Source organism: Alligator sinensis, unplaced genomic scaffold (assembly GCF_000455745.1).
Source record: "Alligator sinensis unplaced genomic scaffold, ASM45574v1 scaffold1202_1, whole genome shotgun sequence".
NCBI classification, from domain to species: domain Eukaryota; kingdom Metazoa; phylum Chordata; order Crocodylia; family Alligatoridae; genus Alligator; species Alligator sinensis.
This window is the reverse complement of record NW_005843637.1, coordinates 33,566-44,730: the sequence shown is the minus strand read 5'-3', so window position 1 is coordinate 44,730 and position 11,165 is coordinate 33,566. Positions and strand designations below refer to the sequence as shown.

General features: G+C 48.2%; 1 pseudogene; it reads right to left on the bottom strand.

The window, feature by feature from the left end:
* Window positions 1–1,389: 1,389 nt before the first annotated feature.
* LOC112548856 lies at window positions 1,390–10,899 on the bottom strand (annotated as a pseudogene).
* Window positions 10,900–11,165: the final 266 nt, after the last annotated feature.

Here is an 11,165-nt window from a genome sequence, read left to right as displayed (position 1 = left end):
ATTCAAATTTAACTTTTAGTTGTAATTGTAGTTGTTTTTGTAATACTAATTCTTATAGCATTGTTTGGGAAGGAAGTGCATTCGGAGCATTGTTTCTGATATATGTAGTTATTGTGTTCTTAATGTTTGTGGTATTTCTTAAAGCTAAGCAGTGTTATATGCATAGCAAAGAATTTTAAAATAAAATTGTGTTGTATGAATTAAGTGTGTAATCATTGTGAAATCATGCAAGTAGCTAAAAATTTCCCCAGCCAGTGCATCAAACGAATCAGTAAGTTGCGTGGGATTTTCTCTATTCCATAACCCATTAGAGACAACATGCAAGGTTAAGAACAACGGGCTGTGGCAAAGTGGGTGAGTGGATTGGGCATTTCCTCCCCCTGCGCTTGATTTCGGGGTCTGCCCTGAGGGACACCTGTCCCCAAGTGCATGGACAGTGGCCCTGGGGGACATGGCGGTGCCTCAGGGGCCAGTGGGGCTGCGGCACTGGGTGCGGGGGGGGGGATGATGGAGCTGGTCCCCAGGGGTGTCATGCTTTGGCACTGTGGTCTCTACCTCCCTGTCCTCCTGCTGGGTAATGTGGGGAGGTGGGGAGAGACAGCCAGGCCTGGGGAATGTAGTGGGGAGGGAAGGTGGGACATGCATGAACTCTGTGCTCCTCTCCCCCTGCTTAGGGCTCCCCTGACACACCAGAGGTGGGGGACATGGCAGCCTGCCTGGGTCTGGTGATCAAGGACCCGGAGGAGACCATCAGCTGCAAGGCCAGAGCGTGCATGTTTTGCCACGCTCAAATCCTCCTTCACCAGAGTGGTAAGGAGACCCTGCTGGAATATGCGGTGGGAGAAAACTCCCTGGAGTTCATTGTCTTGCTGTATAGGAACCAAGAAACACGGGTAAAAGCTTTACTGCAGTGTATTTGCTCGAACAATGGCTATAAGCTCGCAAAGAGGCAAAATGCCCCCCCCCCCAAGGGTGGGGCATTCTTTTATATTTTTTACAATAAGGCAAGACTACAGGGTTAACAAAAGCAATACTTGGGCGGTGCTTTACAAATCTTTATAACAGCATATTTCTATTAAGCTGAACTAGCACTTTCTAAAAGCTAAAAGTTAAGTAACAGTAACATTATGATACGTTAGCAAAAACTTGCACAGTAGTAGATATTTCTTAAGGATACGATCACTGTACTCAGAACAATGGCTTCTTTGTCTTATCTTGTTCCTTGCTGTAGCAGATTTATAGTATACAGACTTATATAGCAAAAGCTTGCTGCATTTCACTCAGAAAATGGTTAACATAGCTAAAATGATTACTTAACATAAGCAAAGGCTTAGCTATCATTCTGCCTTGTGGTCACCGGCATTGCTAGGCCACAGGTCATGCCTTGTATTTAGCTGCAAAGCTAATACTTCTTAATAATCTAAATTATTGTTAACCTAACAGTATGCTATCAGAAAACTATTTTATTTCAGGGTAATAACAAACATGCTCACCACAAATACACGGCTCCAATGCCAATGGTGTCCCTCCAAAAGCCTGGTCCCAGGTGCGGGGCCAGATGCTGTGTCCCCCTCTGTCTGTTCCCAACCTCGGAACAACTCATGGTGTCAACATAATGACCTTGTCCTTTCCACCTCTCCTCTATGTTGTCCCCAATGAAGAGGTGATGATGGGATGAGAGCGAGGGGCCCTCAGATCACTCTCCACCCCCCGCTCACTCCCCAACGTGGCTGCTGACCTTGTGTACCATCAAGTGGCTGGCTTCCCCAAGGATGGCATACAGGAAGACAAGCCCAGCTTGGCTGATGTGCATCTGTCCACTGTGAACTGCATGAAGGGCCCTCTGCAGGAAAGATCCCCTTTGCTCCTCCAGCAAGATCTCTCTCAGGCCCTGGAACAAAATGATGCAAGACTTGGCACATCCCTCCAACACCCTACATCTCTGAGGCCTGGCACCATGATGCCCTGGACACTTGCAAGGCTCTGACCCACTGCAGAAGGAGTCCTGCCAGCTGGAGACAGAGAAGCAGGCCTTTCTGTGCACCCCTTCATCACACCATCCTCACCTCTCCCACTCTCTCCAGGTCCTTGTACTTCTGGACCTGTCTCTGCTCCATCTGGCGCTTGCACCGCAGCTCCTCTGCCCCTTGCATGTCTTGGCTTAGGAAAAGTGGAGACACATGGCTATGAGCTGCCATCCTAGCTTTGGTGCTCAGTGTCCGCCCAGTGGGGCTCTGGCTGCCCTTCTGGCACCATGAAGGGCAGGGCCCCAGCAGGGAGGAAATTGCTCGGCACGACACAATCAGGACCAGACATTGTAGGACCAGTCTGGGGTGGGGGCCTTGGGATGGATTCCCTGGTGCCTGCATGGGACACCCAGGACTGGTGCATTAGCACAGGTTGCGGGGCCACAGCTGGGCACTGAGGTGGAAAGGACAAGGTCATTATGTCGACACCCAGAGTATTACCCAGGTTGGGAATGGACAGAGGGGGACACAGCGTCTGGCCCAGCACTGGGGACCAGGCTTTTGGAGGGAAACCATTGGCATCAGAGCCTTGTACTCCACCTGAGTCTCCTTACCCCTCTGATGAAGGAGGATTTGAGTGAGCAAATACATGGCCGCCCTGGCCTTGCAGCTGATGGTCTCCTCCGGGTTGTTGATCACCAGACCCAGGTGGGCTGCCATGTCCCCCACCTCCGGTATGTCAGGGGAGCCCTAAGCAGGGGGAGAGGAACGGGGAATCCATGCATGTCCCACCTTCCTTCCCCACTACATCCCCAGGCCCAGTTGTTTTTTTCCACTTCCCCCCATTACCCGGCAGGAGGGCAGGGAGGCAGAGACCATAATGCCAGAGCATGACACCCCTCTCTTCCCATGGGAACCTAGAGCCCAGGGTCCAGATCAGGGCCCCAGGATGATTTCCCATGCCTGATGCTCCAGGGCTAGGAAGGCCCCGTGTCCAGAGCTGATCATGCCTAGAGCAGGCCATGGAAAAGAGACCCGTAAAGTGCCAGGGGGCACCACTGAGGCAGAAGCAGAGGCCCTGGAGAGAAGCTCCTTGTCCAGCTCTGACCCCACTTTCACAGGAGTGCCCTGGCAATGACAATGGCAGGAAAATGGTGACGGGGCTCACAGACCTCAAACTGTGGGAGGAGCTGCACAGCAAAGGCAATGATGCCGGTGAAGATCTTCATGCCCAGTGCACCTCAATCCATGATGTAAGGTGCTGTGGGAAGAAGATGTTAAGATCAATGGGCACCTGCCCTGCCTAACCCAGCAGCCTTGGCAGCATCCTTCTCAGGGGCCGGGTTTTGAGCTCGGACTTCTCCAGTGGCCTTATGCTTTGAGAAAGGCTTGCTGTTGTGCACAGGGCAGGAGCTGTCCCGGCCCGAGCCCAGCCCCTCTGCATGGTGCTCACCTCCCAGATGGAGTAGAGCTTGGCCAGGCTGGGGGCGCAGGACAAGACGCAGCACAGGAGGCCCTCCGGGTGCTCCTCATACAGCCGCTGCAGGACCTGGAAGGGGAGGGAGACCCAAGGGTCAGTGCCACGGAGTCTGGGACCACTCCTGCCAGGGGGTGGCTTGTGGGACATGGCAGTGGCAGGGAGACCTACCTGGTTGCGATGGGTCTCACGCCCTATGGCCAGGAAGCTCTTCTCCATGGCGGCCCGCACAAGGCGCGACTCCAGCGTTGGCTCCAGGCTGAGCTTCAGGTCGCTGTGAGCAGAGAGGAGCCTGCGTCAGATTGAGCTATGCGGGGCAAGGGTGGCAGGAAACAGCCTGGAAAGCTGGGCATGAGAAGTGGGGATCCCCCTGGCCCATGGCAGAGCAAGGAGAGTCGGGCAGAGGTCCTGGTACCTGAGGCAATGGATGATGTCTATGCTGTACGCCAGGATGTGCTTTCGTTCAGCCTCCAGGGAGACGTTCTCCATCAGCTCCTGTGAGACCCAAAGGGGAGGGTGAGGTTAGGGCCCCACAGACCCCAGGCACATCCCCCACGGGAGACCAACCAGTGCTGCAGGTGCAGGTAGCAGGATCCCACCCACCCCATTGGGCTGCCGAAGACATCCCCCTGCCACCCACAGCTGGGCTGGCCCTCTCCTTTCCATGGCTTCGCAGACTTGCCACTTGAATCACTCAGTTGCGCCCTGATCCCACCATCACCTGCCCTCCAGATACAGGATTGTCCCTGGCATTGACCACAATCTTCCTTCTCTGCTGCCCCAACGCAGTGCCCAGGCCCAGGTACACCTGCCCTTCTCCCTCTAATCCAGCCCCACCTCTCCCCACCTTCCTGGCCTCACAGGACCATATTTCCTCTCCTTCCCTCTGCCCACACCATCCCGTGTTACTAACCACAATCCTCTCCAGCACAGCCACTTTCAGGCCCTCCAGCTGCACAGCCACCTCTCTGCTCTGGTCTGCGGCGATGGTCAGGCTAATGATGGCCAGCAGGAAGCGCTGCCTGTCCTTCCCATCAAGCATCTACCAGGAGCAAGACCAGGGCTAAAGCAGGCTCTTAGCCAGGGGCCTCCTGCTCTTCCTCAAACCCCCTGTGGGACTCAGGCCTCCTCTGACCCCCACACTGCTGACATGCATCTCCCTTGGGGCAGACCAGGCATTCCCCAAATTGAGGGCAGGGGGAGGAAATGCCCAGTCCACTCACCCACTTTGCCACAACCACATTTTTCACTGGTGCCAACATGAGGAACGGGCATGGCGGGTGCTGCATGGAGGCGTGCGCACGGCACTGGGGCCCTGGTCACAGCTACTCCCCCGCCGGACTCCCTGGGCTTGCTCTGTGCTCCCTTCTCTGAACAAACGCAGGGGACCCAGCGCCGGGTGGTGCACCAACCCTGCCCCCAAAACCTTGCTCAAGCTGCTCCAGCAACCCCAGGAAGCAGAGCCTGGGAAGCCTCATGACAGGACCTGTCCTGGGAAACCCACAGGTGGCATGGGAGACACCAGCCAATGCATCTCCATTTGCCAAAACAGCCCTGCAGCAAAAGGCCCCTGCCATTCAATATGCCCTATGCCAGCCCCAATGCTGGCAGCTCTCCCAGCCCATGCCCAGCTAGGAGGGCCCTAGGGTCCAGTTTTCTTCCTGTGAGTGTGGAGTGTACTTCCCCACCATACCCTAAATACATCTCTGGGAGTCCAACCAACTCCACAGGAAGACACCTCTATCCCTTTCCTGTTCCTAACCCTGGTCCCAAACCGACCCTTCGCAGCCTGGCTACAGCGACTGGTGTAGAAGTCCCAAAACCCCATCGCTGGTCCTGCTGCAAATTTCCTTGCTGCCAGAACACCTCCCGGATCCAACTTCACGTCGGGTCCCCAGGCTCCATCCAGCTTCTTAACAGTGTGGAGGAGGCGACCCGCTTCTGTCTGAAATACAGCACTAATAGGGGGTCCTACTCATCCCGAGCAGACAGACAGACAGCTCCATACCTGCCTGTTCACTAACTACACTAGATACCCCCCCTGTATTTACCTTTTATTCTGAAGAGATATACATTCAGGATTATGAAACTTAACTTAACACAACCACCAGGATCAGGCTCCGGGCCACCATCCAGGGATTCACGCTTGGAAAAAAGAGAGCTGAAAAACAAGATGCCCAGGGCTTGCTTTAGTTTGTTATCGGTGAAAAAAAAAACCACCATTTTGCAACTTGGGGACACTGAACACATGTGTCACGGAGGCTGCGGGAGCATCCTAATTAGAACGTTCCAGCAGACTCGATTAATTGACTCGGCTCTGATGCACTCTAATTAGAAAGCAGAGGAGCAGGTATTGGGCACGTGCATAGGTGCGCACAGAAAGGCAGGGCTGGAAGGGAACTTGAGAGGTTTTCTAGTCCAGCCCCCTGCCTGCGGTAGCATCTTCTCTATCCACATTGTGCGATACAAACCCATTGTCTAGTCTGTTGAAAAAAAACACCAAACTACAGTCAACCCTGACACAACTACAGGACAAAAAGCCCTACACTGCCACAGATAAAACAGGAGTGAGGGGTGGCACAGCACTCAATGCCTTCTGGTTTGAGGATTGTTATATTGTGCTTGAGAGACTCAAGGAAGAGGGCCGTGCTCCCCTGCTACAGATGAAGAGAAATCCTCCACAGTCCATACTGATTAACCAGGGGGTCAAATCCTTCTTGACTCCAAATATGTCAAGTGGTCTGACCTTGGCATGACCCCAGGATCTTCTGGGCCGAAGCCCCAGCAGGACACTGGCACAGGCCAGTCAAATCCCCAGCTTTGGCTGCAGGCAACACCCAGTGGTTCGGAGGAAGGCAAAACAACCCTGACACGTAGCAGCAGCAAAGCAAAATATTTCTATTTATGACCTGAATCAGTGAACTCTCTCAAGGCTCCTATACACGTGCAGTGAGCCTGCTCCAACATACAGTAATTACAGTGCGTTGGAGCAGACTGAATTAATAAAGTCTGCTGGAGTATGGAAATAACTGGGCTCCAGCAGCCTCCAGCATCACGTGTATCAGTGTTTCTGTGCTGAAAAATGGCAGCAGGGGGCTTTAAACTAAATCTCAGAGATCAGCTAAAAAAAAGCCTCCCACACGCACACACTCCACAGCCTCCTGGAGCACATCTGTAAATGCCCTGAGCACGTAGGGAAGGGCAGAATGATTCAGGAGCACAACTGCTATGGAAAAGGCATTTTAAAAAAAGACCTGCCCCACTTAACAACCCTTAAAAGAGGAGCAGAAACATACAACTTAGTTCATTTTATACGATAAATAATGAACAGTGTTGCAGTGCAGTGAAAAGCCTTTAAGAATTCACAAATAACTCAGTACTGGTAGATAGATGCTTCCAAACTGCCCAGGAAATACCCACTAAAAATTCACGTAGGCAAACCTGAGAGCACAGAAGCATCCTGCATTGAAATTTGGAGTGACTGTGTCTGCCAGTTTCTTTAAGGTAACATTTCAGAAGTTGGAGTGAGATAAAATCTGGATTCCGATAAACTGCAAATACACGGTTCAATGGATATATATTATGACCCTTTGGAAATGCTAGCTGTGTTTGTGTTTACTTCATGTTTCACTTGGCTTCCAGCGGAGGTGGTTCACTGCAGGGTTTGGATGGAAACTAACCTGATATATAAACTGCTGATTCCTTCTCTCGGTTGAGGAGGCTGTTCCTGACGCAACAGGACAAGTTCTGGTTTGAATGTCCGTTTATGACAACAGAAATTTCTGTTTCAAACAGACCATTTGCCTTTGGGGATTTTATTTCAGAAAGCGATGGTATATGATGCCCCTGGGCATTTCTCCACAGCACCTGGGGCTCTGGGTACCACTCAGCTGATCGACATGTCATGTGGATCCCTCCAGTCTGGTAATCCTCCACAGAGATGATAGGATTAGAGCCTAAAGCTAAAAGAGAAAGAAATTATATTTCTTAAATCTATGGAGTCAATTTTGCAAAGGACTGTGGAAATCTTATTCCTGCTCTCAAGCATTCCTAGATATTGCAGAGCAGGGTAGAAATGCTTTTAACGACTATAGAGCCTAGATATTCCTGGATGTGACAGCTGAGAAATTTCATCATTAAATAGTCATTGAGCCAACGAGAAATGATGGTAATTCAGATCTGAGTTTGGTAAGTAATGAGGGCATTATAAAAGATTGTAGGCTTTAGACACGCAGGCTGTAGGCTTCAGAGACTGAAACACCACAACACAAAGTGCAGACTCTGGACCCAGCACAAGCCTAACTCGCTGAGTTTTCATGCTAGCCATAAGCAAAGTGTAACTAGTTGAAATCCTGCTACATGACAGTGTGTTTTTTATTGACTGAATACAGTAAGGCAGACATGAATAACCATTGGTTGCCAGTAAAGATAATTTTCTGCAGAGCTACAAAGTATGGCTATAGCAAAAGTCCTCAAAGCCTGTTTCTGAGTAAGCACAGAATGAACCTTTGCAGACAACACATCTAGCAAAGGAAAGAAAGCAAATGACATGTCCAGCTGAAGCAGATCAGATTAAACAGATCACAGGGGCTTAAAGAAGGTAATCCAATTATATTATATTATCACTTTATCTTATAGTAATGATCAAGGTAATTAAATTTATTGCATATTGTTTTATAATAGATATTTGTGTTCAAGCCTCTTAGATGTAAAAACAAAGCAGCCTCGTCAGTGAAAACTCTGAATTAGGTGAAAGGAAGAGGATAAGAAATCCTGCCTTCCCAGAAGTGTACATTTCATAGGAACATAAATCCCAACCAATTGACATCATCCAAGACCACAACAGAATTGGGTCAGTTCAGCTTCACAAGTTTCCATGAAACAATGACATTTGAACAAAGGCAATCAGAGAACAGTTAGTAGATTATTAGAAGAAGCCAGCTTTAAAGACAGGGTAAAGGCTGGAGGGGAAAGGGGAGGGGGGCGCCCCCCCTGACTGTGTGGTGGTAATTAAGGGGATTGTAGGTGTATGTTAATTCCGTGTCTAAACTTGCAAAAGACGTCCTGATTACAGGGTAAAGTCTTGTCTCTCTAGAGGCTGAATGGTTACAAGGTTTTGCTAAGAAGGGCTGGTTGTAGAAAATAATCCTGGGAACTGACTGACTACAGATTGACAGGGTTCAAATTAAATGGAAAGATAAGCAAATTAGGACTGTAACTGAGGTTTGGGTCTGCAAAGGAGAAAGGTTTATCTTGGGAGAACAGCTGGGCTTTTTCAGTCTAGAAAACTGAGGCAGAAAAGGATGTGTTTGCTATCTGTAAATATATTGAAGAGTAAATATGATGACGGAAAAACCACTATTTAGTAGGGCTGTGCGAAATGGCACCGTTGTGTTTCACCTTCAGTCGGAAAAACCACAGGGAACAGCATTCATTTTCGAATTTCATTTTGACTCGAAACAGCTGTTCTTGTCCGTTCCATTGAAACAGAAAGGCGATTTCGATGCTGTTTCGATGTTTCACTGGGGGCAGGGAGTCAGCTGTTTTGACCTCAAAATGAGTCAAAACAGCATCAAAACAAAACACTCGGTGAAATTTCGCACAGCCCTACTGTTTAGGCTAAAAGACAATGTTGGTTTCAGAAAAAATGGATATAACATGAATGTGAATAAATTTAGGCTGGAAATGAGAAGGTCCTACACACTGAGAAATCAAGAGCAAAGAAAAACTAACTGCTTTCGAGATGTTGCTTAAAATGATTAAATACTGACAAAAATTGAAATATGTTTCTGAAATGTGAAAATGGCTGGATAAAACTGAAATACCGTGACTAATTGTAAAATAACTCATACACAGGTTCCATGAAGTTGGCATATTTTGAAAGAGAAAAAACCTGAAAACCATGCAGAAAAAAAACCCGAAAACCAAGGCAGAAAGAACCGAACACAAGCCACTGACCTGCTACCTTCAGTCCTATTACAGCTTCTTCGTCATTAATGCCATCCTTAACGAAGCAGGTGTATTGCCCTTCATCTGAAAGCCCAATATTGAGAATCCTCAAGGAAACATTTCCATCTGTGATGTCCTGTTTCAAAAACTTTGTCCTTCTCTTGTATTCTGGCATCTGTTTTCCAAACTGATCTCTCCCATCGCGGTACAGATGAACGTACTTTGTAAACTCAGACTAGACCCACCTCACTTCCACGTTCTCAGCGCTCATGTTGGGGGACAGGCGGCATGGCAATACGATCTCTTCCCCCACAATGGCAGTGACTGGCTGATCAGGTCCAACAGCTGTAAACAGGGCTGTAAAATGTACCCAAAACACCCCAGGATAAGCTCAGAAGTAAAAAGAGAAACCCAAGATACTCAACATGAGATGGATACCCACCTGGCAGAGTTTCAGCCTGGACTGGGAAAAGGGCAAACAACTGAAAACACAGGCTTAAAATAGAAAGGGCTGAGCAACTCGAACTACAACTGACTGCCCAAGCTAAGATATTCATTGTCTGGGAAAGGACAGAATATCCTAAATAAGTACAACATATGTATTTCTTGTCATAGAAATGTCAACACTTTTCACCGGATATTTTCTGAACACTGTATCTCATAAAATGTATTGGTGCCTTGATGTTTTAATCACATTTTGGGATTAGATACAAATATCAAATCATTGAAATGTCATGTAAAAGATAATTTTCCCCCTCAATATTGGTTTTGAAAAGCAGTGGAAAGATGAGAAGGAGGATGTTAGGATACTGTGGGAACAAGGAACATAGAAGCACACAGAAATATGGAAACATGATCAGGTGATAGATAAAGAGCTATTGTTCTGCATGCTTGGGGAGAAAGAGGAAAACTTAATTTTAGATGTATTTATTTTTTCTTCCCACACCATGATGTTATTACAATCTGGAACTTCTCACAGTTTCTTTTCCATTTTCTATAAAAAAGACTAGAATTGGTACAATGTGTCAATAAAAAAACTAAACAAACCTTTCAGCAGCAGGAGAGGTCACATTAATATGGAGCAGATACCTACAGATACCTACCTGAATCCACCTTGCAAATATGAAAAGTAATGAAGAATGTGAGAAAACCAGGCAGCGATGTGGAGACTCTGCAGATTTGGCACGACGAGGAAGGCATCTTCTTCAGGGAAATGTGATCCAAAAGCACAAGGGGACGGCAGGAAAGAATTCACCTGGAGAACATAGAGCACCGGTTACTGCCTTTGTGTATTGGATGAGTTAGCAGGAGGACAGCACGTACAAGTATACAAGGGGAACAGCCTTGGTTTGAATAAACTTATGAAAGTGTAGACTTGAAGCAGTTTCTGAAACTGAAATTCCACAGAAATTCGGCAACTGAAACAGAAAGTCCAGGGGTATCCCTGATAACTCCCTCCCTCTTGTCTCCTAAATGAAAAATCATGTGTTGAGTCAGGTGATGATAAAGAGCTTTCATTACATTTAGACCATATTAAATGAATGAGATCTAAAATCATAATACTGTGCAGTATTAAAAAAGAAAGCATGGGGTCCAGATACAGTTACATGCCAATATAGCTGCTCAAAGGCAACATGAGATTTGTCCTCTTCAAGATCTTCAGAGTATTGCATAGACGGCTGTGGCAAAAGTGGGGAGTGTCGATCCGTACTGCATAATGAGCTGTATGCTCTGCAGTGTGGAGATAGTCTTCTTCCCATTTAGGTTGGGTA